Consider the following 26,663-nt stretch of genomic DNA (forward strand, 5'->3'; position numbering starts at 1 on the left):
TTACAAAGCTTGTGAATCGAAGAACTGCTGTCCATTAGACATCTTGGAAAGTGAAAGAATTCTAATGTGTTCCAGACTTTAAAAATTATTTAACAAAAATTTAGATGCTTTAATGGTTCTATTTGTTAGATACATTTTTTAACTTTCTGAAAATTTAAAAAGTGGAGAGGAAAGGGTTTACATGTACCTATCACCCAACTTCAGCAATTCACAACTGGCAGTCTTGTTCCTTCTAAAACCCTAGCCACTTTCCCACCCCATCTCACTCTGATTTGTTGTTGTTGTTCAGTTGCTAAGTCGTGTCTGATTCTCTGTGACCTCATGGACTGCAGCATGCCAGACTCCTCTGACGTCCACTATTACCCAGGGTTTGCTCAAATCCATGTCTACTGAGATAGTGATGCTATCTTATCACTTCATCCTCTGTCATCTCTTTCTCCTTTTGCCTTCAGTCTTTCCCAGCATCAGGATCTTTTCCAGTGAGTCAACTCTTCACATCAGGTGGACAAAGTATTAGAGCTTCAGCTTTAGCAGTAGTCCTTCCAATGAATATTCAGGGGCATATTTTCTTTTAGGATCAATATTCAGGATTGATCTCCTTTCTGTCCAAGGGACTCTCAAGAGTCTTCTCCAGCACCACAGTTCAAAAGCATCAATTCTTTGGCTCTCTACCTTCTTTATGATCTCACATCTGTACATGACCACTGGAAAAACCACAGCTTTGACTATATGGACCTTTGTCAGCAAAGTGATGTCTCTGCTTTTTAATATGCTGTCTAGGTTTGTCATAGCTCTCCTTCCAAGGAGCAAGCATCTTTTAATTTTGTGGCTGCAGTCACCATTTGCAGTGATTTTGCAGCCCAAGAAAATAAAATCTGTCATTGCTTCCACTTTTTCCCTTTCTATTTGCCATGAAGTGATGGGACTGGATGCCATGATCTTAGTTTTTTTAATGTTGAGTTTCAGGCCAGCTTTTTCACTTTCCTCTTTCACCTTCATCAAGAGGCTTTTTAGTTCCTCTTCACTTTCTGCCATTAGAGTCGCATCATCTGCATATCTAAGGTTGTTGATATTTCTCCTGGCAGTCTTGATTACAGCTTGTGATTCATCCAGCCAAGCATCTCTCATGATGTATCTGCATATAAATTAAATAAGCAGGGTGACAATATACAGCCTTGTCATACTCTTTTCCCAATTTTAAACCAATCAGTTGTTCCATTTCTGGTTCTAACTCGCTTGTTTTAAAATAATCCCAAACTTTATATTATTTCATATTTTACAATCCACGAATATTTCAATATGTATCTCAGAAAGATTAAGGCTGTCTTTTTAAAAACAACTACAATACCATTTCTTGTTGTGTAGTCACTCAGTCGTGTTCAACTCTTTCCAACCCCATGGACTGTAGCCCGCCAGGCTCCTCTGTCCTTTGGATTTTCCAGACAAGAATGCTGGAGTGGGTTGCCATTTCCTCCTCCAAGGGATCTTCCCAACCCAGGGATCGAACTTTCATCTCCTGCCAGTCTCCTGCATTGTAGGCAGATTCTTTTACTGCTGAGCCACAGTCCAAAAAAAGTGGCGACTGTTTCTCCATTATGATCTGAGTTTCAGGCTGTTAGGGGAACCACTGATCCAAACCAATATTCACATTTCTCTGACTATAATTTCCTTTTTAAAATTACTTTATTTGAATAAGGATCCAAACAAGTTCTATACAGTGTGCATAGTTAATATGTCTCTTTAATCACTTTTAAATCCTTCCCCTCTCTCTCTCAAGTGTTTTGTTGAGAAAAATGATCATTTGTTTAATAGAGTTTCCCACAGTTTTGAAGTTTCTGGTTGCATCTGCATTCTTTGTTTGTAATTTTAAATATTTGTATTTATTTGATCTTTTAACATCCTTCAGAGAATATTTGTGTAGTGATATGCCACAGGAAATCAGTAAGTGAGGAATGAAAGCAGGTAAACACATAAATAAACACAATATAACTGTCTGGGTGTGGTCAGATAGCAAAGAATGAGGCCTTTTGTGTCCTCTGGTGTTTATCAGGGACCCTGTGCAGGCCATTCCTGGGCAAATAAACAAATCCAGGCTCTGTTTTCTAGTAGCTGGATTCCAGAAGTAGGTGTCACCTATTCATCTTTCAGCAAATATTGAATGTGTAGTGGATTAAAAGGATTCACTACGAGTTCTGCGTGTCAGGTATGAAATATATAGCCAATTTTCCAGTCTGGGTGGCTCACTTTTCTGACACAAAGCCAGTGAGGGGTGTCAGCCGTGCAGGCACGTGCTATTCTGGAAAAGGCTCCACATTAGTCTGGGAAGCAGAATGGGAGCAGCTTCTGCCTTCCTCCTCTGCCCCTGGCTTTCTTACCTCCTCAGCTCCCGTGACTTTCTGGGGTATTCCTTCCTCACTGTACCCCTCAGACCCAGCACAGGGGCTGCTGCTGGCTATGATGCCCAGCACTGAGCTAGGGAGGTTCTCCGGCTGCCAAGTGCGTCAAGATAGGCAGAGTCCCTTTCCTCCTTGAGGAGGCCTAATCTGGGCAGATAATTACACAAATGTGAAATTGTAACAGTGACAATTGACAACTGTTAGGAAGGACAGAGGAACAGTGGGTGCCCCTCATGGGAGGTGTGACCTTGTTGGGAGGTCAGCGAAGTCTTCCGGAGGGGACAGGGTTGAGCTCTCGCTGGAAGGAGGAACAGGAATGAACGCGGAGTCAGTGAACCCTGGAAGGTGTCCTCTAGGTATGTGGGCTCAGGGGCCGCTGGTCACTTTGTGGAGAACTGTGTCCAGGAGCGCTGGGGGCAGGAGGCTGCAGGGGTTAGGTGACAGGGAGGGGCGGGAGCAGATGCTGAATTCATATAACTCTTTGGAGAAGTTTGTGAGGAGGAGGGAATAAATAGGGGGTGCAAGGAGGCCAGTGAGGTATTTCTGTTTTTTACAGGAAAAAAAAAAAAAAGACATAACCTAAGGGCCCTGAAATTACTGGAGGAGATGGGATGCAAAACACGGGTGCGAGGATTAGCCATGGATAAAGGGAAGGACAGCTTTCTCTATGGCAGTGCTGTTGTCTTAACTTTTTGTTGTGAGTTTTCAAACATACACAAACCTTTTGCTCTCAACTCATAGTAACAGATGCATCATAATTGAAACACAAGCTTTAAGAAACAGCAAATACTCTTGAGATATATAGTAGATGCTATTTTCTGTTCTTTTTATTGTATTTTAAAATGTTGTCCAAGACCTAATTAAACAGCAGTTTTAAGTTGATGCATCAGTCAGGGAGGGTGCAGCTGTAGGTAAACTTGCATGTTTGATGAGTCTGACGGTGTCTGTGCTCTCTATGAGTGGGCAGTGGGGTCCTCTGCTGGGTGTGAAAGGAAAGAGGTGCGGGGTATCTGAAAAGTAGGGGGAAGGTTTGAAAGCCTTGTGGGAAGAGAGCGTGTTGCCCAGAGAGGGGGGCTGGTGGTGTGGATGGTCAGGAAATACTTGAGAATGAAGGAGCAACCTTCCAGGGGGCCATCTAGGCCAGAGACTGACTCAGGGGATGGAGCAGGACTGGGGGCAGGGTAGAGGAGAGAAGCTGGTATGGAGAGCCTGAGCCTCAGAAGGCAGGAATTCCTGTGGCGTGGCTTCTCTGGAAAGGTCTGGAAGCTTGACTCCTGTGGCCCCTCCTGCATTCCCTCCAAAATCTTCAGAAACTTATATCAGTCTTCCAAGACCCACGCTGCCTGTCAGCAGATGACCTTAACCTACTCTTCTCAGGGGCTTCCCGAGTAGCTCAGCTGGTAAAGAATCCACCTGCAATGCAGGAGACCCTGGTTTGATTCCTGGGTCACAAGTTCCCCTGGAGAAGGGATAGGCTACCCACTCCAGTATTCTTGGGCTTTCCTGGTGGCTTAGACAATAAAGAATCTGCCCACAATGCTGGAAACCTGGGTTGGGAAGATCCCCTGGAAAAGGGCATGGCAGCCTACTCCAGTATTCTTGCCTGGAGAATCCCATGGACAGCAAGGCCCCCAGAGAGGAACTTCACCTTGCCTCGCTCCTAAAACCTCTCTGTGAAGATCCACTCCTTTGCCTCTTGCCCTTCTTCTTCAAGGCCAATGCCTCCACCTGAACTGCGTCCCTCCCATTTCCTGGAACCTTGAGCCACCCCCATCCTCTCTTTCTTCAGGATCTTTAATGCTGCTTCTTTGGCTTCTCTTCTCAACAAGCAAGTTCTCTCCACTTAAAACATTTTTTTTTTTTTGTCCTTTCATGCACCCAAGGAAATACTTTTTTCCCTCTTTTGTCAATAGACTTTTTAAAAAATATGTATTTTTAAAATATTTATAAATAAATTAAAAATATGTATTTATTTACTTACTAGGCTGCCTCGGGTCTTAATTGTGTTGTTTGGGCTCTTTGTTGCGGAGCGTAGGCACAGGCTTAGTTGCCCTGCAGCACGTGGGATCCTGGCTCCCCGACCAGGGATCGAACCTGTATCCCCTGCATTGGAAGGCAGATTCTTAACCACCGGACCACCAGGGAAGTCCCTATTAATAGACTTTTTATTTTATTCAACTTTTTGAAAAAAATGTTGTGGGAGAGGTAATCGGATTTATTTTTTTCCTGGCTTTGTTGAGATATATTGTGTGAGTTTAGGGTACTCATTGTGATGATTTGACGTGTGTGTGTGTGTGTGTGTGTGTGTGTGTGTGTGTGTTTATATTTGTTGTTGTTGTTCAGTTGCTAAGTCATGTCCAACTCTTTGCAACCCCAGGGACTGCAGCATGCCAGGCTCCCCTGTCCTTCACTCTCCTCGAGTTAGCTCAAGTTCATGTCCCCTGAGCCGGTGAGGCCATCCAACCATCTCATCCTGTCGTCCCTTTCTTCTCTTGCCCTCAATCTCTCCCAGCATCAGAGTCTTTTCCAATGAGTCAGCTTTTTGCATCAGGTAGCCAGAATATTGGAGCTTCAGCTTCAGCATCAGACCTTGTAATGATGGAAGGATCAGTCCTTCTTTTACTGTATGTATGACTGAGCCACTGGGGACTCGTGCATTGTTAACTGTGGGGCTTCCCTGGTGGCTCAGTTGTAAAGAACCCGCTTGCCAATGCAGGGGACTTGGCCTGGCGGGCTACAGTCCGTGGATCGCAAAAGAGTCTGAGCTGACTTAGGGACTCAACAACAACATTGTTAACTGTAATCAATATGCTATATGTTACATCTCCAGAACTTACTCATCTTGTAACTGGAAGTTTGTAGCTTTCTGTTTATTTCTGGCTGCCTTGGGTCTTCATTGCTGCACTTTCTCTAGTTGCAGTGAACGGGGGCTACTCATCCTTTCGGTGCACGGGCTTCTCACCGTGGTGGCTTCTCTTGTTGAGGAACACAGGCCCTAGGTGCATAGTTGTGGCCCATGGGCTTAGTTGCCCCACGGCATGTGGAATCTTTCCAGACCAGGGATCCAACCTGTGTCTCCTGCATCAGCAGGTAGACTCCTATCCACTTCACCACCAGGGAAGTGCCTGGAAGTTTGTATTGTTATAGCCATACTTTCTGGGAAACAAACTCACTCAGGACAATGCAGATAGTGGAGTGCAGTTTATTACACCAGCGGGCCCCAGGCAGAGTCTCCTCTTAGCCAAGGACCCCGACCAGCATTTGTGAAAATCTTTTATACCCCATGTGTATGTGTCTAAACCCACCACCCCAAATCCCTTGAGGCTTACAAAGGAAGGGTAAATATAATCACAATAACCCCATCATTCACGTGTTATGTGTTCAAACAGTTAATAATCAATAAGCCCGCGGTTACATTCCAACCAGTTAATAACCGATAAGCCTGTAGTTACTTTCCGATAGATACTGTCCGGAGGCAGGGGGGATTAGTGTCTGTTTTCTCTTAGGTGATGAGTAACCTGGATATGATCTTCAAGGTTCCCCTGTCTGGAGGGGGTCTTATCCTTCCATTGTTGTTCCCACAGGCACTAAGCAGAGAGTTCAGAGTCCACTGGAGAGGTGGCTGAGCACGATCAGCATGGACAGGCCTCAGATGGAGTCAAGGCCCTATGAATTCCTTCTTCAGTATCTTTTGACCACCTTTGTCCATCTCCCATCCCACCCCTGGAAGCTGCCAATCTAGTCTCTGTTTCTCTGGGTTCAACTGTAACAACAGACTTTTAAGAACAGTCATCTATGTTTGCTGTGTTCAGATTCTCAATCTCATTCCCTCCTTAGTCTCTCATCACCTGGTTTCTGCCTCTGCTACTTCACTGGGAAGTCCCCATTCCCTCCTAATGTTCAAGTCCGTTGTTCTTGGTAGCTCTCAGCACTGGATAACCCCTTCTCAGAGGACAGCTCCCTGGTTCTGTGTGTTCTGTCTCCATCCCTGATCACTATTCTTCGTCTTCTCTACTAGCTTCTCTCCACCTGCCCTCTAAGGATCCACGGGGCCAGATTTCCGTCCTGGGACCCAGTTTCCAGTTCCTCACGCCTCCCCTGGTGAGGTCCTTCTCCCGGGGCACCGAGTCCTGTCCTTATGCTGATTGATTCTGGAATCCCTGCCTCCTCCTGCTTGAGCCCAAACTTGGACTTCCAACACCCTTCTTGATATTTCTATGTCTCCATATTTCTCCTGTCCAAAATACCTATTTTAAGATGGCTTCAAATGAAGTCCTTATTGGCCCAGTGATGTCCTTTTTCTTCTGTACATAAGTTTCAGTTTATTGTTGTGTAGCAAACGAACCCACAACTTACTGGTTTGAAATAGCAGTAACTTATTTCTCACAATTCTGTGGGCTGACCTGGATCTGGAGCCTCCAAGACCGCCTCTCTCGTGTGTCTGTGGCCTTGGTACTGCCGTCGGCCTGTGCACCTCGTCCCCTCCCCCCAGCCTGTCTCCTGCCTCAGTCTCCTAACATTGTTATTGGGCTCCAGCTTTGCACGGTGGCTGGCTTCCAAAGGGCCAAAAGTGGGTGCCACCAGGCTTGAGCCGGAATTGGTGCAATGTCACTTCATTTGGTCAAAGCGAATCACAAAGCTGCCCAGATTCAAGACAAGGAGAAACAGACTCCATCTCTTGACAGGTGGAGCACAGGTCTTCAGAGGGAGGGAAGGAATTGTTGGCAGATCGTAACTCTTAGCAGATAATACGGCACCTTGTATATAAATAATTTTGTGAACTCTCATGTGGCATTTACGTGTGCCAGGCAGTGGCTGAGCATGTACACGTATTACTCCTTTCAGCCTTTGCAACATCCCTGTGATGTAGGTACTACTTGTGACCCGCATTGAGCAGATGAAATGAGGAGCTGAAGGTGACTTCCTTAGGATGGAGAGCGAGTAAGAGGTGACGCTAAGACTTGAATCGAGGTGGAACTTCCCTGGCGGTCCAGAGGTTGGGGCTTTGCCTTCCAGTGCCAGGGGTGTGGATTCCATCCCTGGTCAGGGAGCTATGATCCCATATGCCTCTTGGCCAAGAAACCAAAACATAAAACAGAAGCAATATTTTAACAAATTCAGTAAAGACTTTTAAAAAATGGTCCATATCAAACCAAACCAAAAAAAAAAAAGCGAGAAAAAAAGACTTGAATGGAGGCCGTCAGGTTCTTTTCCTGCCCCCTGTCTGGTTATGATACTGCATCTGGTCACAATCCTCACACCACAGTTGTAGTCTTCTGAGCAGGAAATCAGTCATCCACAGAGCCTCGTTCCTCCTCACTGGGCCACCAAGCCTCCAAACACTCTCATTCCCCTCCCTCTCTCTCTGTGTCCTTGTCTCCGCCAGCTCCCTGTCTTCAGGCCTGAGCCCCCTCCTCATCTTCTTCCGGGTGGGCTATTGCTCTAGATCCCCATCTGGTCCCTGGCCACTGTGCCTCCCTAACTTCCCCCGGCGCTCCATGCCTCAGCTACTCACTGCCCTAAAATTCAAGCTGATTGTGTAGCTTTACCTGACATTTGCCTTGGCTCCATTGTCTGATGCCGTTGAGTCTTCGGTGAGGACGCCAGCCCTTCACGACCGGTCCCCAGTGTCCCGCTCATCTCCCACTGCCATCACCCCAGTCACACCATCCTCTGCCGTTACACCAACACGTGAGCCCCTTCACTTCCATTTATTCCTGCCACACTTCTTAAATCAGCACTGACTCTGCTAGGCACTTCCGGAGGATGGAGGTGCTATACTGATGAACATACAGGCCGGTCACCCTCAGAGCTTACAGACTAACTGTGGGATGCGGACAATCACCAGGTGGTGTGATATATGCTCTAATGGGAGAAATCTAGGTCTGAGCTCACACAGGATCACCTAACCCCAGAAAAGGGGCATCGAGGGAGGGAGTGTCTGTTAGGAAGTCTAAGCTGGATCTTAAAGAATGAGTGTCATCGGACCAGGTGAAGGGAGAAAGCAGAATTGCTCAGGTACTGTTCTGGGTCTGGAAAACACTGCAGTGAATGAAACAGAAAGCCACTGGCTTCAAGCCAGGATAGCTCCAGGGCCTCTGATGGCAGAGACTGGGCATGTGCCGCAAACCTGTCAGATGTGTTGGGCTAGAGCAGTGTTCTCAGCCATGGCTGCGCGTTAATATCACAGGGGGAGCTTTACAATCCCCGGATGCCCCGGGTCTTCCCCTGAGTAATTCAGTCACAGTGTCTGGGAGTGGGACTGTGATATTGGGTTTTTTTTTAAAGCTCCCCAGGTGGTGGTGCTGGGTAACCAGGCTCATAAGCCACAGTTTATGAGGAACTAAAGATCAGAGATGAGGTTAGGAAGGTGAGCAGAGGCCAGACCACCAAGGGTCTTGTAAATCCTGTTAGGAGGTTTTGTCTTAATCATGAAGGCACTAGGATCTAGTGAAGGACTTAAGCAGGATAATGACAGGATCAGATGGTTCCCACCAACCTGCTGCTACCCTCCCCCACCTGCCCCCGCCTTAGAGATTCAGTCTAGATGCTCTGTGCTGAGTGAATTTAATGGAGCGAAAGTAAAGTGATGTCCATTTGGAGGCTGTTGCAGGAACCAAGGAGAAATGGTGGTGCTGGGCTACCGTGAGGGGAGTGAGGATAGAGAAGGAAGGGGAGATGTCTGAGAGACTTAGAAGGAGACTAGACAGGACTCAGGGATTCAGTGGAGGTAAAGGCTATAAGAGAGAGAGCAAGGAGTGTGGAAGGTTCTGGCTTGGGGAGCTGGGTCTGTAATGGTCTTGGTGCCAGGACGAATGGGTTTGGAGAGAGAGCTGGTGGGTCCACGTGGGACCTGCTTCCTGCTCCCTTGTTCCACTGCCTGCAGTCTTGTACCTTTTCTTTTCTGTGTGACAGGGCACTTGTCTCCCACAAAAGCTGTTTTACACGTCTCCTCCTCCAGGAAGCCTGCCTGGATCCTGCCCTCCTTTGGCTTTGGGCGAGTGTCCAGTTGTAAAGTCAGTATCCTGCCTGTATTTATAGGTATCTACTCTATAGCTTGGGCTCCTTCAAGGAGGGATGTGTTTTATTCTGTGCCTAACACAACACCTGATACATGTTAATAAATGCTTGTTAAATTGATGAGGGATGGATGGAGAGTTGGGCCAGAAGCAAAGCTTCTCCTAGGAGTGTGAATGGAAGTGGGTCGGGGGCTTGCTGTTCTCGTTCCTAGGGTAAAGAATAGAAGGAGTCCAGAGGCAGAAAAGAGGATGTTTGCTGAGCTGATCAGAAAAGAGACCTAGTTAAAGAGGTGCCAACCTGCTGACTCTGACATAGAGTATTGTATTTAGTAAGCTATCTGAATTGTCTTTTTTTTCTTATCAAGGTATAGTACTGTATAATATATAGATTTCAGGTGTACAACATAGTGATTCACAGTTTTTAAAGATTATATTCCATTTATAGTTATTATAAAATATTGGCTGTATTTTCTGTGCTGTATAATATATCCTGTAGCTTATTTTATACATAGTAGTTTGTGTCTCTTAACCTCCTACCATATCTTGCCCCTCCCTACTTCCTTCTCCCCATTGGTAACTACTAGTTTGTTCTCTAGATATGTGAGTCTGTTCTATTATATTCACTAGTTTATTTTTTTAGATTTCATATATAAGTGATGCCATGCACTATTTGTCTTTCTCTGTCTGACTTATTTCACTAAGCATAATACCCTCCAAGTTCTTTCATGTTGTTGCAAATGGCAAAATTTTATTCTTTTTTATGGCTGAGTAGTATTTCATTGTATGTGCATGCACCCACATGTGTAGGAGTGTTTATCACATCTTCTTTATCCATTCATCTGTTGACAGACACTTAGATTACTTCCACATCTTGGTTATTATAAATAATGCTGTTATAAACATCATTTGAGTGCACTTATCTTTATAAATTAATGATCTCTTTTTTTCAGACATATCCCTAGGAGTAGAATTGCTGGGTCATATAGTAGTTGTAGTTTTAGTTTTTTGAGGCACCTCTATTCTGTTTTCCATGGTGACTGCGCCAATTTACACTCCCACCAAAGGTTTGAATTTTTGAACGTGATTTCAAATTTCTCTCATGTCAAAAGTCACGTAAATCTCTTAAAGCCTTTCTGCATTCGTTCTGTTTTTGATGTCTCTTCCTGCCAATGAGGTCTGATTGTGGCAATTGTGGCAATAAGTAGATCTGAGTTTAAATTCTGATTACTTGCTATGTGACATTGGGCATGAGACTTAATTTCTCTGAACTCAGTTTCCTCCTGCTGAAAAGTAGAGATAAAGAAGAAGATATATATCTCCTGGAATGGCTGTGATGTTGAAGTGGTGGGTGGGAAAGTGCCAAGTATTGGGCTAGACCTGAGGTGGCTCCTCAACAATTGTTCGTTTCTGCCCTCCGGTCACCAGAGCTTGGTCCCTTTGCATTTTTCAGCACCCAGGGTCAAGGGTGGAGCCAGAATATGTTGTGTGTACTAAGATTTTCTCATCAAGGACCCTGTAATGATTTTCCTAGGGACAGGTCTCTGGCCTTTCCGCAATTCTGGGGTATATATGGGTAGAACTTACATGTAAGTAGAACTTCCCTAGTGGCTCAGCTGGTAAAGAATCTGCCTGCAGCGCAGGAGGCCCAAGTTCAATCCCTGGGTTGGGAAGATCCTCTGGAGAAGCAAATGGCAACCCACTCCAGTATTCTTGCCTGGGAAATCCCATGGACAGAGGAGCTTGGCAGTTCATGGAGTTGGAAGGGGTCAGACACGACTGAGTGACTAACCCTTTCACTTTTCACTTTACATGTAAGTAGTTGCTGCAAAAAAAACCAAAGAATTCTACAAAGTCAGAGCTGGGCAAGTCCTGAGGGATCCTCAAATTCCAGGACAAAAACTGGCTTATATAGTAAAAGGGGGAAAATGAGGCTATGTAATTTTTTTTAAAGTGATGATTCATTCAGATTAAAGAATTGTGAGATCATTTGCTTTTTTTTTTTTTTTTTTCAGTTTCTTTTATGAAAGCCTTTTTTATCTGTGAAATCTTCAGTTTTGAGAACCACTGATCTAATCTTACTTCACTTTACAGATAAGGGAACAGGCTATGTAACATTAATGGAACGTGAAGTATTTTCACAAACTCTAAGCCCTTATTTGACTGCAGGCGCCATGAGGGCTGCAGTTGTGTCTCCTGTTTTTTTTATACCCCATAGCCTCTGCACATGGGCAGATCATGCCTGGTGTGGAAAGCTCACAGTAGTTATCTGTTGGAGGAATAAGTGAAATACTCAACCCAGACACTCCAGAATCCTAGTTTGTAATGCTATTTATTCTAACTGATGGAACCAGTAAACGCCTTGTGGGATCCTCTGTCGCCCAGCAGGGCAGGTGTTCAGTGAGTGAGCCCCCAGGTCACACAGAGTTCAGGCACGTCCAGGAAAAGATAACCCAAGAACCTGAAGGACAGCAGGAGCTACCAGGCGCTTCCCTCATATGATCTCATTTAGTCTTCACGGTTACCTTGCCGGGAGGGTAATAATTTCAAGCAGCACAACTTCAAAATTCCTTACAAGATACAACCAAATTTTCTTTTATTTATTTATTTATTTTTCTCTACTTTTTTTTTTTTTTTAAATTTATTTATTTGACTGTGTAGGGTCTTGCTTGCAACACATGGGCTCTTTTTTGTTGCTCCTTATAGTACATGGACTTCCTTGCCCTGGGGCATGTAGGATCTTACTTCCCCAACCAGGGGTTGAACCCACATCCTCTGCATTGCAAGGCAGATTCTTAACCACTGGGCCACCAGGGAAGTCCTCTTTTATTTTTAAAATTTATGTATTTATTTGTTGTTGGCTGGGCTGGGCTGCCTTGCTGTGCACAGGCTCTCTCTAGTTGTGGTCAGCAGGGGCTACTCTTTGTTGCAGTATATGCAGTATGTTGCACATGGATGTTCTTATTGTGGTGGCTTCTCTTGTTGCAGAGCTCAGGCTTAGGGCGTGAGGTTCAGTAGTTGTGGCACATGGGCTCTCTCAGTTGCTCTTGACCATGTGGGATCTTCCCAGACCAAGGATCCAACCTGTGTCCCCTGTATTGGCAGGCGGATTCTTATCCACTGTACCACCAGGGAAGTCCCAGAAGATATAGCCAAATTTTAATTCCCAAACAGATGTGCATTTTTAAATACTACACATGGAAGGTGGGTGGGTGGGGGCGATACCTTTCAACCTGCATTTTTTTCTTCTTCGGTATAAGGGGAATAATGACCCACAATGTTTTGAGATGGGTTTTTGTAGAAATGCTCATTTGCTGAGATAAAATGCTTTTAAAATGTCCTGGCAATTGAAAGCTAAAGAAGCAAAAATATTATTCCTTTTCCACTTTTCTGCCTAGAAGTTGAAAGTTTCTCTTCTTTGGATAGAATTTTATTATTTTCTACAAAGCAGCACTTTTATGTGAAATATCATATGCTTTCAAATTGCAGGTTTCAACACAATAAGGTCATGAAATCCGTTTGGTGGATAGAGGTCTGCATTAAAAAAAGACAAAAGAAATAGAATGGAAAATATCACAGTTCATTGTATTGCATAAGTAGGCTTATAGTATACATATATAGTTTACATATACATATGTGTTACTTGCAGGATAAAATATATGTCTTTTTAGAGTTTATGGTCAAAAAAGTTTGGAAAAAAGGGTTTGGTGATGATGCTTTGCACATTATGGTTCTCAGATGTGCTCACTGACATGGATAAAGTGATGTCTTGTGTCATTAGGATGTGGCAGCCGTCAGAAAATGTGGCTGCACAGTGGGAATCCTTCTGTGCTGCAGATACTTCCTCCTCCTTCATTTGTCAGGATAATGCACGTTTGCTTACAGAATGTGAAAGATGCCAACTTGGACATGGGGACAATGGCACATACTGTTGAGGACCATGGGTGTGTGATGGGAGCTACCAGATAAGGCACGTGTGTTTGACAAGTGTGAGTTCTGCTCTCTGGGAGGGATCCAGTGGTCCCTGACCTGTGGTAATTTGAAATTTGTTTTTACTGTTGTTCAGTCGCTAAATCGTCTCTGACTTTACAACCCCCTGAACTCCAGCACGCCAGGCTTCCTTGTCCTTTATTATCTCCTGGAGTTTGCCCAAACTCATGTCCACTGAGTCAGTGATGCCATCCAACCATCTCATCCTCCCTCATCCCCTTCTCCTTCTGCCCTCAGTCTTTCCCAACATCAGAGTCTTTTCCAGTGAATCAGTTCTTCACATAATGTGGCCAAAGTATTGGAGCTTCAGCTTTAGCATTGGTTTGTCCAGTGGATATTCAGGGTTAATTTCCTTTAGGATTGACTGGTTTGATCTCCTTACAGTCCAAGGGACTCTCGAGAGTCTTCTCTAGCACCACAATTCAACATCCATACATGACTACTGGAAAAGCCTTAGCTTTGACTATATGGATCTTTGTCAGCAAATTAATGTCTCTGCTCTTTAATATGCTGTCTATGTTTGTCATAACTTTTCTTCCAAGGATTGTCTTTTAATTTCGTGGCTGCAATCACCGTCCACAGTGATTTTGGAGCCCAAGAAAATAAAATCTGTCACTGTTTCCACTTTTTCCCCATCTACCATGAAGTGATGGGACTAGATGCCATGATCTTAGTTTTTTGAATGTTGAGTTTTATGCCAGCTTTTTCACTCTGCTCTTTCACCCTCATCAAGAGACTCTTTAGTTCCTTTTTGCTTTCTGCCATAAGGGCGGTGTCATCTGCATATCTGAGCTTATTGATGTTTCTCCCGGCAATCTTGACTTCAGCCTGTGCTTTATCCAGCCTGGTATTTTGCATGATATACTCTGCATATAAGTTAAGTAAGCAGGGTAACAATGTACAGCCTTGATGTACTCCTTTCCCAATTAATTTGCTGAGGCACTGATCTGAGCACATCCCAGGCCTGTGGGTGGAGAGAGACAGTGATTTAGCTTCTGAGGGAGCCACGCCCCCTGCCCTCCCTCTGCTTTCGACAGAGCTTGTGAGGTTTTCTAATCTTTGTCTTTTTTTTTTTTTGGCGGGGTGGGGCGGGGGTAGGGATGGAGTATAATTGCTTTACAATTGTTGTGTTAGTTTCTGCTGTACAGTGAAGTGAATCAGCTATATGTATACAGATATCCCTTCCCTTTTGAACCTCCCTTCCACCCTACCCCCCCATCCCACCCCTCTAGGTCATCACCAAACCCTGAACTGAGCTCCCAGTGCTTTATAGCGTGCCTGCACGCTCAATCGTGTCCGACTCTGTGACCCCCATGGACTGTAGCCCCCCAAGCTCCTCTGTACATGGGATTTCCCAGGCAGGAATACTGGAGCAGGTTGCCATTTCTTACTCCAGGGGATCTCCTCAGCCCAGGGATTGAACCAGAGTCTCCTGCTTTGGCAGGTAGCTTCTTTACCCCTGAGCCACCAGGGAAGCCCTATTCTTTATCCTGTTGTCGTTGTTCAGTTGCTGAGTTGTGTCCAACTCTTTGCGACCCTATGGACTATAGCACACCAGGCTTCCCTGCTCTCCACTATCTTTGCCTTAAGAGCACAATTCTCTTAAAGTAACAAAAAGTTGGTTTTTGTGTGAAGAATGACCACAAAGTGAGAGGTGAAGTTTGAGTAAAGTTGTGAAGATAAGCCAAGAAAGATGACCTCTTGACAAAGTTGCGATTTTCCCAGAAAACAAACTCCACCGTGAGAGTTCCCAGGTTCTGCGGGTTGGTGATTCCTGGCACTCTAGAGACTGTCAAGAGCAGGGATACCCTGGTGGCTCAGACAGTGAAGAATCTGCCCGCAATGAGTGAGATGGTCAAGGGTCTGTGGAATATGCTTGATGCCTTTTTAGAACCTGTGGGGTAAGCCTTGATTTGAGGCAACATTCATTTAGCATATAACCTCTGGAAGATAGAAATTTAGAGGGTAGAAATATTCACTTTTGTTTAAAAAGAGGACAAAACATGCACTTTGTGTGTGTCTTTTTCTTATTAATTCCGGATACTTTTTGATCAATTGCATTAGGAATGACTGTGTTACATTCTCTGCTATGATCTTTAGGATCTTTAGGATAGACCTGTCCATCTCAAGTCTGCCCAGAGCTGAGTCCTTCTCACAACTCTGGGAGGGAGAGGGAGAGTTTGGGACAGGAGACAGATTATCAGTGGACAAATCAGGACCAAATTCTGCTCCTTCCTTTGCATGTAGATGCTGACTCTTTTGAAAGAAGGACACTAAAGTCACTGGTGGGTTAACCCATGTGCCCTTCTTCTAAACCATATAAACTTGGTAACTGGAGGGTCATCCCCATCCCCATTCTCCAGTAGTCGTTAACCTAAAGTTTGCATTCCATAAGGTACCTATGAGTCATGATTGCAACTGTAGAAAGAGAGAGAAAGAGAAGAAAGGGAAGTGGCATGTTAGTTTATCAGGATATGAGAAATTACACTTCGATTTTTATTTAAAAGAAAAAAAAGGCTGAGATTCATTCATTCATTCATTCATTCATTGCTGCATGATGGACGTCACCAGGAGTCTGACTCTGCTCTTTCAGCTCTGCACCTGCAGAGGCTAAGTGGACACCTCTCCTGACCATCATCAGATCCAGGGGAAACTTGTTCCTGCCACCTAACTGACTGTCATTGATTTGGTGGCCATTTGTTGAATGCCTGCTACCTCTAACATCAGCCAGGTGCCTGGATACAGAAAACATGCAATGAATGTTAAAGTGTTGATGCAAGATGCTTTATTCGGCCTTGAAATGAGGGGAAGAGAAAATGAACAAAGCCTAGTCTCCTTGAGGCTCACGATCCAGAGATAGACAAGAAGACAATTAATTATAACCCAGTGTGGGTTATAAAGGAGAGAGAGGAATTCCGTGGAAGTACAAAGAGGAGAGAGAGGAGGGCACAGAGAGGAGTGGAGTGAGAGAAAGTGGGCAGAGGAGGGGCCCAGGGGAAAGGGTGCCAGCAAGGGCAGAACTGGAGCCGAGCAGGGTGGGCACCAGTTGCGCTTGAGGAACTTGGGGTAATGCCAGGCAGCAAGAAGGAGTCAGGAGGTCAGGAGAAGTGTCGAGGTGTGTGGTGGAAGATGGGGCTGGAGCCTGCAGTCATTCCCAAGGCACCAGGAACCATCAGAGGTTTTGAGCAGGGAGCGAGGCATCAGGTGCTTTGTGTTTCAGGGAGAGAAGTTGAAGAGGATGGATTGAAGCAGGGTGAAGCCTTGGGGAGGCTCCTGCAGTGGGTCACTGGATAAATGACAGGGCTTGACCGAGGGCAGTGGAAATGAAATGGAGGTTACGCCGGAATGATTTGTACTCGAAAGCCAATCTCTGAATTTATAATGGGCATGAACCTACCCAACCACTTGAATGATTAGGTCAGCTGGCCAGAACACAGCTTTTTAAATTGAAGTACATTAATAATCAAAGGATTATTCGGTGAAAGTGGAGTTAAGGCAAAAGGAGTTTAATGTTCTGAACAGACCTTCCACTCGATCTATTGCTGTCTTTGCATAGCGGTAGTTACACAGCTGAAGTCTCTGGTGAGTTATTACTCTTCTCTAGAAAGACCCTTGGCCTGCAGGAGGAACCGCTCCCCTGGCCAGCACCGGAGAAAGGCCGTACTCGAGGATCTTTTGGTTTCAAGAAAAGGAACTCACTCATCAATGAGCAAGTAAAATGGGAAATAATTATAAGGAAGGGGAATCTTTCACCCCAAATACTAGAAAGGCGGCCAGACTTTCTGGGGCTTAGAATATCCCAGCTCCTTTCTCCTTCCCACTTCCTTCCCCCTTCCCACTTCCTTCCCTCCACGTCCACTGAGAATCTGCTTTCTTCTGGACACATTGGCCTTTCTGTTCCCATTCACTTGCATGGACCCCATTATAATTGCCCCCAAATGGTGGTCTTGACCCCTAGTCAGACTTATAGTCTGCTCCTCACACCTGACCCAGTTTCTCAAGTACTAAAACTTGAAGAGAGGATCCCATTGTTCCAGCTTGGGTCAGGGGCCTTTCTCTTATCTAGTCAGGCTGGAAATGTGACATGATAGATTCTTAGAGGAAAAAAAAAAAAGCAGTCAACCCTGGATAACTCTAGTATACTGATATTATTGTTCAGCTCTGTTCACTGATTCAGTATATTGGTTGTCTTTTGCTGTATAACAGAGTACTCCAAAACCTAGCAGCTTAAATAATAAGTGTTTATTATATTATGTACCCAGTTCTGTGAGTCCAGAATCCAGGGACAGCTTACCTGGGTGTTTCTGCCTGAGTCTCTCATGAGGTTGTTGTCACACTGTTCCGTGAGGCTGTCACCATCTGAAAGGCGGGCTGGGGGCTGACCTGCTTCCATGACAGGGAGGAAGCCTCCTTTCCTCACTGGCTGCTGGCTGGTGACCTCAGTTCCTTGCCATGGCTATGTGTCCTTAGGACGTGGCAGCTGGCTTCCCCAAGAGCGACTGTTCCAGAAGGAGCACCTAAAATGGAAGCCGCAGCCTTTTATAATGTAACCTCAGAAGTGACGATCACTAGCGCCCTGTTCTGTTGGTCACACAGACCAACCCTGGTACAGGGTGGGCGGGGGATACACAGAGGTGGGGATACCAGGAGCTGAGGCTCATTGGGAATCACCTTGAAGATCCGTTACCACACTCAGTCAGCAGACAGTGATTTAGTGCCTACGTGTGTGCCAGGAGCTATAAACTGAGAACTTGTCACACAGAGTTTCCGTCCCTGAGGAGCTCGCTGTCTGGTGGGGGGACACCTTATAAAAACACCACCGTGTGTCCCCTGAGCCACCACGCTTATCCTCATGAGATTCACATCTGTTCACAGCAGTCTCTTATTTAACCGTCCTCAAGTAGATCCCTTGTTTGCCCAGATGGAGTTTTGGTTTGCTTTTTTTAAGTCACCGCCACAATAAGAGATACATTTTATATCACAAACCAGTACATACATAGACACATTTATATCGGAAACAAACTTCACAAAAGAGTTTACACCCTCACTGCCCGCAACATATTCAAATATTTCCTACTCTAGGCAATTTCATTTTTTTGCGAAAGTTGGTCACAATCTCATGGATTTCACAGCCTGTCACGTTGTGACCTGCCAAGTGGAAATCAGTAGTCTAAAGAAGTCCAAACTCTCTGCCACGCACAACAAAGCCCCTCACCATCTACCTGTCTGCAGCTCCCCCCTCATTCATATTTAATAATGACACCCCACAAAAGGCTCCTCTACCTGGAGCTGTCCTCTCCTTCCCCACATGGTTTGGAAAACTCTTATTCATCCTTTAAAGCCCAGCTTTAAAGTGAGACTCCTCTTCCTGCTCCATCCTCTGGGCCCCAGAGCATTTTCCGGATACTTGGTCCCTCCTCCACTTCCAGCCTCTCCTAGGGCCAGCTACTCCGAGCCCACCTTGTGTTTTCACTGAATCTCTCTCGGTACGTTTAGGACTTTGAGCAAATTAGCATCACACAAATGACGGCGCTGCAAATGAGCGGTGTGCAGAGCTGGGGGTGTTGCAGGCAGGTTTCCTGTCGATGGGGCCACGTGCTGCAGAAAAGGATCCCTCCCCCACGGCCGGCCGTGTCCCCGCTCATCCATCACAGGTATAATTCGCACCGGAACTGGCTGCCTGGGTTCATTACTGCGGTTCATTTTAGCTGATTTGGTTTCTTTTTCTTTCTCCTTACTTTTTTCTTGTGCTTGTACCGATGGGGACAGCCTAGTGAGAGAGGGAGCTTTAGGAAGCAAGATAGAAAGGCCTCTGTATCTGCACCCGCCCTGCAGGAGGGGGGTTTCCTTTCTGAAGTGGTACGGAAGGAGGGTTTTGAGGTTTTTGAATATTTGCTTCTGAGTATCTTAAGTAAGAGATTTGTTTGCCCACATTTGTACTATCTTGGCAAGCTAGCAACCTGACAAAATATTTTCTGGTTGGTTTTGCCTGTGCCGTGGTTTTTATTTTTGAGGGGAAGAAAAATTTACACCTTGGTTAAATTGTTCTGAAATACAACGGCTGTTGTTTTAAATTGCTGTTAACTTCAAGGGTTGAAGCTAATATGATTTCCAGGCTCATGGGACTTGCTGATAGACTATGCTGTGAACCATAACCAGAAATGAAAAAAAAATTAGACACGTGCAAAAGCAATTAAATTATTCCTTCTCCAATATTCTCATTTCTGCATTTATCAACGGATGGGTAACTAACTACCCAAGGATATGCTGACTTCCTTGTGGTGTGTACCTGTTAGGGGGAGGGAAGTGGGGGTGGGAGACAGACTGTAAACAGATCATTACTGTAGAGTGTGATAAATAGTCTATAATAGAGTACATATTACATGCATAGAGAGGGGAGTTATTTATTAACTTTCAGCAGTATTCTTCAAAGGTAGGTTGCCTCCCTTAGTGAATCATGAAATCCATTATAAGGTGGCAAACAGCATTTTTAAAAATGGGATAATAGAATGAAATAGATCAAGTTGCATCCTCCATAGGAAGTTTAGATACTGTTTTCGGAAAACTTTGTTTCAGTTAGGCATCTACTGCGTTGCAATGTGAAGTCTGTTTCTTGAGATTGAGTCTCAGGCAGAGATATTTGAAAGCCACTGAGGGGTGGAAGGAAGGCTTCCCAGAGGAGGTGGCATTTGAACTGGGCCTTGGAGAATGGTGGACTTGCCCCAAAAGAAGGACATTCCAGGCAGAGGAAAAAAAAAAGTGAAAAGTGAAAGTGAAGTCTCCCAGTCGTGTCTGACTCTTTGTGACCCCATGGACTGTAGCCTACCAGGAACCTCAGTCCATGGGATTTTCCAGGCAAGAATACTGGAGTGGGTTGCCATTTCCTTCTCCAGGGGATCTTCCTGACCCAGGGATCGAACCTGGGTCTCCCGCATAGGAAAACCTCTCCGGGTTTCCCGCAGAGGAAAAAGGATATGGCCAAGTGGGGGAGGAGTTTGTTCTTGTCCAGGGGTGGGTGTTCTCCATGACTGGACGGTAGGGTGGGGAGAGGAGTAGCTGCAGGTGCACCTGGGAGGCGGGTGGAGCCAGGGAACCACTTGCAAGTACAAGTATCAGGGCCTCAGTTCTTCCAGAAACTCCATTTTTCTGCGGATGGGCTTGGCCATGAGAATCTGTGTTTCTAATAAGCTTCCCTGGGCAGTGAGGTGCTAGTAGAGGTGTGACACCAACAACTCTGGGTTTTTGAAAGGTGATTTGGGGTCGTAATTTAGATAGAAGATTGACTGGAGGGAAGGGAAATCGAGAGACCAAACAAGAGATGAGGGCCTGAATTTAGGTGAGACAGTTAGTGGAGAAAAGGGACTAGGTTTGAGGGAGATTTTGGAGGTGGGTTGCCTGGGTTAAGGGAGATAAGAGAATAAGAAGTCACAGATGATTCTAAAATGTGTAGGGAGTACACGTCCTTTGCTCTGATTGCCCATCTGTGAACAACCTCCTGGTTGTAAGACCTGACTCAGGTTAATCTAACTCTACAAGGGACTGATCAGTATACCTACACTGCTAGTGAACTGGTTCGATTTACAGTGACGGAGGTGCCTTAACCTTTTTGGGTACAAAAGTACTTGTACCTTTGCTGAGCAGTATCAGAGGACCTGGGAAATGGCACCAGAAATTAGAAGATTTAGAGAAGAGAGAATTGTATGGTCTGGGAGGTATTTCATGGAGGTTCTGAAATTGCCTGACCGACTTTACCCTGCTCAGGTTAGAATGTGATGAGAATACTTGTGGAGGTGATACAGTGTCTCTGCTCCCTCAGTTTTTTTCTTCCATGTTGAAGACGTATCTTGTGTGCTTTGCATTTACTTATTTCTTTGTATTCAACTTGTAGGTACAAGTCATCTTTTAGGGGTAGTTTCTTCTTCGTATATCTTCCCTCTTGGTTTCATTTTCAGAAAGGACACTTTCATTTATTTACTGAGCAAGCCCCTTTGCATGGGTAGCCTATCTTCACGGTTGGCTTTCTCTCCAAATTCTGAGCTTGTGAGACCTCTCTGCTACTGTCTCCATGACCCACGATCCTGCTGGGCATGGTGGAGTGGAAGGGACACTCTGCTGAGGACATGTCCAGAGTCCCGGCTCCACAGGGGCCTGGGAGCCGGTGAATGACGCTTCCCGCGTGTGTGATGCCTCCTCCAAACCTAATGACTGTCCTCCCCCTCACATAGTCAGTGGGGAAACAGGCTGGATGTGTAAAACAGCAAGGCCAGTGGGAGTGACTGTGCCTCTGTTTTCTTAAACAGTTCTATATTCCTCATCCTTGTACTAGAAGCTTGTAGGAGTTCAGATTTTTTTTTTTTAAGTCTGTCAAGAAAAATAACCAGCTTGAAATATGTCAGGACTAGAATAGCCTTAGTCTCTACAAAGATGATTTAAAATGCTTATACTTATGTATCAAATAAAGTAATAATGTAGGCAAGGTATTGAAAACATTTGTAATCACTCCAGCAATTTGCCTACTTACCACTGCTTTGAAAACAATTCCACATTACTTCTAATAATAGTATTAGCAACCACAACAGTAATGGCAACTACTATTGAGTATTTATTGTATACCAGGCACTAAAGCAAGGGTTTTACATCCCTAATATCATTAAACTCTTCCCCTACTGACCCAAGATACAGATACTGTCACCTTCATTTTACATATAAGTAAACTGAGGTGAGAGAAGTTAAAAAAATAGGCCACGGTCACATGGCTAAAATGCAGCAATGATAAAGCTCTAATTGATGAGAAAGGAAGTGAAAGAGAATGAGGAAGAACTTATAAACCATTAGGCAATACTGCCTGGGATCAACTGGGCAGTGGCTTTATGTGATTCAGGGAGACTGACTCTATTATTCACTTAATATGTAGCTGTCTAGGTAGAAATATGATGATTTCTTGCATTCTAACACATCTTGTGGATTGGGTTGTTTTTCTTTTATCCTACAAGTACTGGTTGCAAGCTTAGTATATACAAAGTACTCTGCTCGGCCCTTAGAAAATAAAAAGCCTTTGAGGAGCTCCTTATCCTGGACAGAACAGAAGAGAGATACATTTGGTGGAATCATGTGAGATTGCCATTGGAAATTTACATGGGAAGGTTTCACACGATTTAACCTGACACATAACTAAAACGAGGTGATAGAATATCAGCCGAACATACTGACCTCTCATTATGTTTCAGGCACCATGCTAAACATTTTACATGCACTAGTTCCTGAATCCTTAAAATAACTCTCAGACGTGAGTACTATAATTATCCCTGTTTTATAGATGAGGAAGTTGACGCTCTGAAGGGTGAAGTGACTTGCCCAGAGCCACACACCTGGTGTGTGACAGAGATGGAATTTGAACCCCGGTCAGTCTGAGTACATAGCCAGTGCACTTAAGCCTCAGATTATAAGTAACTCAAGAGGTTCAAATAAAAGTACCGAGCTTATTTATGCACATTCAGAACTTTTAAGTTTTTTATACCACAAACATTCATTGGGTATATCTCAGATTTCTGTGATCTGGACACATCTGGTCATGCATATCACCACTTAATCTCCTGTATTTGCATTCTCCCCGCTCTGAGAACAGCTAACGAACTGAGGGGAACACGTGGAGGAAGAAGGCAAAAAACAGCAACATTTCCACTTTTACTTGTTATGTTGGTTTTGAACCTGTTTATTTAGAGGTACAAACCCATGCTAGAGCATTTCAGTTTTATCTTTTTTTTCCACCTGTGTCCAGTTGCCCTTCTTACTAGGTCACATATACAGATGAGCATCATAGGAGGGAACTTATACATAACTGTACACAAAGTTTTTGGCATTATGGTCAAGCCATTTAAAGAACTTTCTTTTTTAAAAGTTTTCTAATCTTATATTCGATACCAAAATCCTGTCTATATAAACCATCACTTAAAATTTTATGTACAAAGGCATATCCCTTATTTTAAATGTTACATTTTTTTATTTGCATGTGGGAAATTTTAAGAAGTTGTTTTTATTGTTAAATGATTCCAATTTGGTGTTATACCTGGTGAGTCTGAGATTCTCCCCACTGCTGTCCCAGTATTTTGTGACCCACTCCCACCCCCCAAATATTCTAAATTAGCTTTGACAACTGGCAAACTAAATCTTCCCCAATGAGAAAGGACGGTCCCGTCTGCCTATGAGCCCCTCTGCCAATGAGAGAGGGTGGTCCCCCTAACCACCACTGAACTTGGTTTTTATTGAAATAGCACAGACTGTTTGTTCCCAGGATCCTTTCTGGGACTTGAAGAGAGGGTGTGTTGAGGAGTCAACCAGGCCTGGGTTCCCCCCAGCTCTTCTTAGACTGATGACCTCAGGCAAATTATGAGAAACATTGGGAGACTCATTGGTGAAAATCTGGATAATTAAACATTATTCTGTGGGTTTGTGTGAAGGTTCAGGCAATAATATATACTATAAGAATAAAGTATCTAGAATAATACCTGGCAGGACTTAGTAGGTCCTTAATAAATGTCAGCTCTGATATTTGGGCATTTGTGAGAAAGCCCCCAGTGCTCTATCTTCTTCTGGAGCTCACCTCTTTGTTGAGTGATTTTAAAGTCAGATTTGTATTTTTTTAGGGGTTTTGGCCTACTAGGGAGAACAGCTTTCTGAAATCCATTAATATTTCATTGGAACTGTGAAGCAACAGCTGTAAAACTTGCTTGGTGGGCCCTAATTGCAATGAATAATCCATGGACTCCTTTGAAATGTAATTCTTCAAAATGTGTATTATAATTAAATTCCAGCCAATCCAAAGGCACTTTAAAACAGGTTTTAAAATTTCCCAAGCCAATTAGAAAACTGGTTGGTTCAACTGTCAAGTGTAGAGAAATAATGCTAATTTATGCAAAGACTTCAGTTCCAGGAAGACCTTGGCTGAATGTGAACACAACACGTATCTTCTGAGAAAACACCTCCATGATACTATGTGATACTAAATCACTGACTGTATTTATTAAGGCCGGTGGAAATACAAAGCACACATTGTGAATGACAGAGTGGCAGTTACTTTAACAAGATATGGTTTGTTTTTTGAAGAGATCTATCTTGAATATGACAACATTGTATACCAACCTTGACATTATTTATTTTGTACAATAAAATAGCATAGTTACAGTATCCTTATAAAAGCAAACATGGTATGCTACCACTATGGTTGGTTTTTAATGCTCAGGGGATTTGTATTAGAAACTAACCAATTTCACTTAAATAATTTAAATCTAAGGATAATTTTAGAACTCAGTATCTGGGGGATATGAGTTTGAGTTTTCTATCAGCAGAACCCCATTGCTATATGTATTATAAACTAATTTAAAATAATTTTAAAGTATTTCTGGGGCCTACATATGTATTTTTAAAACTCTGAATCACATTTTTGTACAATCCATCTTTTACTTTGATATTTATTTAAAATAAAAGACAACAACCCCCCCCCCCCGACTTTATTTTTGTGGGCATTTACAGGAAAAGTAAATGTAATTAACCTAAACCACAGAGGCACCTACTCCCAATCCACACTGTCATAATTAACATTTCTTTAAGTGCTCTGGATGCTGGATGGTTTATGGAGACGTCTTAATTTGAGATTAAATATGGGTGGTAATCATACTTGGACTACAATGTTAAAAGGCTAGGTAGCTCTCTTTCTCTTTTTTTAACCTATTCTATTTCAATGGATGTTTGGGTAGCTCTCTTTTTTTAAGACTAGGGATCACATGGTGAAAATTCCACAAATGTGACGATACAGGTATCTGCATAAAGAGTAAGCACTGGGAACTGGATGTTTTAAGAGTGACTTACTTCCCTCCTCACCTTCATCTTGGCTGCTAAAGTGTTGTGTGTGTGTGTGTGTTTTAAATGTTGACATACAGGTTTACAGATAAGGTTTCACTACACTTCGGAATGGAAAGAGGGTGTTGCAAAGGAAAGCTTAGTAGAATTAAAAGTTGGAATGAATTGCCAAATAAGTTAAAAGTGATGTTTTCGCTTTTGTTTTTTTAAAGCATAAGCAAAAAACGATTTACTGGCACATATTCTAATTAGAGTTTAAACAAATATTGTCTTTTGTTTTTAAACTACCTCCCTCTTGGCGCTCCCCCCGCACCCCCACAGCTAAAACTGGCGTGTGTGTGTGTGTGTGTGTGTGTGTGTGTGTGTGTGTGTATGTGTGTGTGTGTGTGTGTGTGTGTAGGGCGCCTGCTGAGACTAGCACGCATCTCGTAGATCTTTAAAAAAAACAACAAAAAAACCAAAAAACCCTGTTTCTTGAATAAACCACTACGTTTCTTGAGGTTAAAAAGAATCCCAAAGGAAGCAGGAATTATCAGCTTTGGAGTTTGATTTTTCTAAAAAAAAAACAAAAAAAATTTTTTTTAATTAAAAAAAAATCCTAATCTCCGCATTTTTTGCTAGGCGAGAACCGAAGTTTGGAGGTAGACGAGCAGGCGAGCGGTTTGCCCGGGCGCAGAGCATGAAGGCCGGGCGGGCGCGGGGAGCGGGCGCCCGCCGCCCGGCGCGGGGGTGAGCGAGAGAGAGAGCGGAGCGCGTGTGGCCGGCGCCGCTCGGCCGGGAGCTCCCGCGCCCGCGCCCCGCGCCCCGCGCCCGCCGCCGCCGCCGCCGCCGCCCCTGGTGCGATGGCGCAGAAACCCCGTTGACAAGGCACTGCTTTTTCATGACGGTGAGTTTCCCTTTGAGTGTATTATAATTTTGTGATAAAAATTTCAAGGAGAAAAAAAAAAAACACACACAACCTCCTTCCTCTGCCTCTTTCCTTCGGGGAGGGGAAAAGCGAGGGCGGGGGGGCTGGAGATCTATCTCCAGACAGACAGAAAAGAAAGAGGAGCAAATTAAACACCGAGTTGCCAAAACCAGGATATTAGGTTTCAGCCCAGAGAGCTATTGGCTAAGGCTGTGTTTTTTTTTTTGGGGGGGGGGGGGGGGGTTTGTGGGTGGGTGATGGTGGTGGTGGGTGGATGTTTAATGGACACGGAGAAAAGGGGAATCGAGTGTTTATGCCTTTCCCAGCGCTGCCCGGGCCCCGGGAAGACCAAGTTCAGTGTCGCGGGCGGGGGCGCGGGCGGGCAGGGGGCGGCGGGGCCGGGCTGGGGGCGCCTCAGCGGGGTGGGGGCCCTGGCGCCTTTTTTTTTTTTTTTCTTTTCCGCGGATGCAAATTTCTGGAGCGGGGAGAGGGAGAAGC

The 26,663-nt window shown here is 44.5% G+C and overlaps 1 protein-coding gene and 1 long non-coding RNA gene across 3 annotated transcripts in view; one reads left to right on the top strand and one right to left on the bottom strand.

Moving 5' to 3' along the window:
• The first annotated feature begins 2,733 nt into the window (after positions 1-2,733).
• Positions 2,734-26,663, top strand: part of BICRAL (BICRA like chromatin remodeling complex associated protein) — a 100,369-nt gene continuing 76,439 nt past the window's right edge. Inside the window, exons 1-2 of one of the 2 annotated variants that reach the window (XM_043449377.1) lie at positions 2,734-2,752; positions 25,880-26,144. The gene's annotated coding sequence lies outside the window, so the exon portion shown is untranslated. Of the gene's footprint in view, positions 2,753-18,684; positions 19,057-25,879; positions 26,145-26,663 lie in introns of those variants that run through there. The other variant, XM_043449376.1, reaches the window with a different exon arrangement.
• Positions 14,220-18,820, bottom strand: LOC122429160. Its single transcript, XR_006265944.1, has 3 exons — positions 18,686-18,820; positions 17,697-17,919; positions 14,220-14,366 (listed from the first exon to the last, which is right to left on the bottom strand). It is a non-coding gene; the product is annotated as an uncharacterized LOC122429160 (long non-coding RNA).

This window comes from Cervus canadensis, chromosome 28 (genome assembly GCF_019320065.1).
Source record: "Cervus canadensis isolate Bull #8, Minnesota chromosome 28, ASM1932006v1, whole genome shotgun sequence".
NCBI classification, from domain to species: Eukaryota; Metazoa; Chordata; class Mammalia; order Artiodactyla; family Cervidae; genus Cervus; species Cervus canadensis.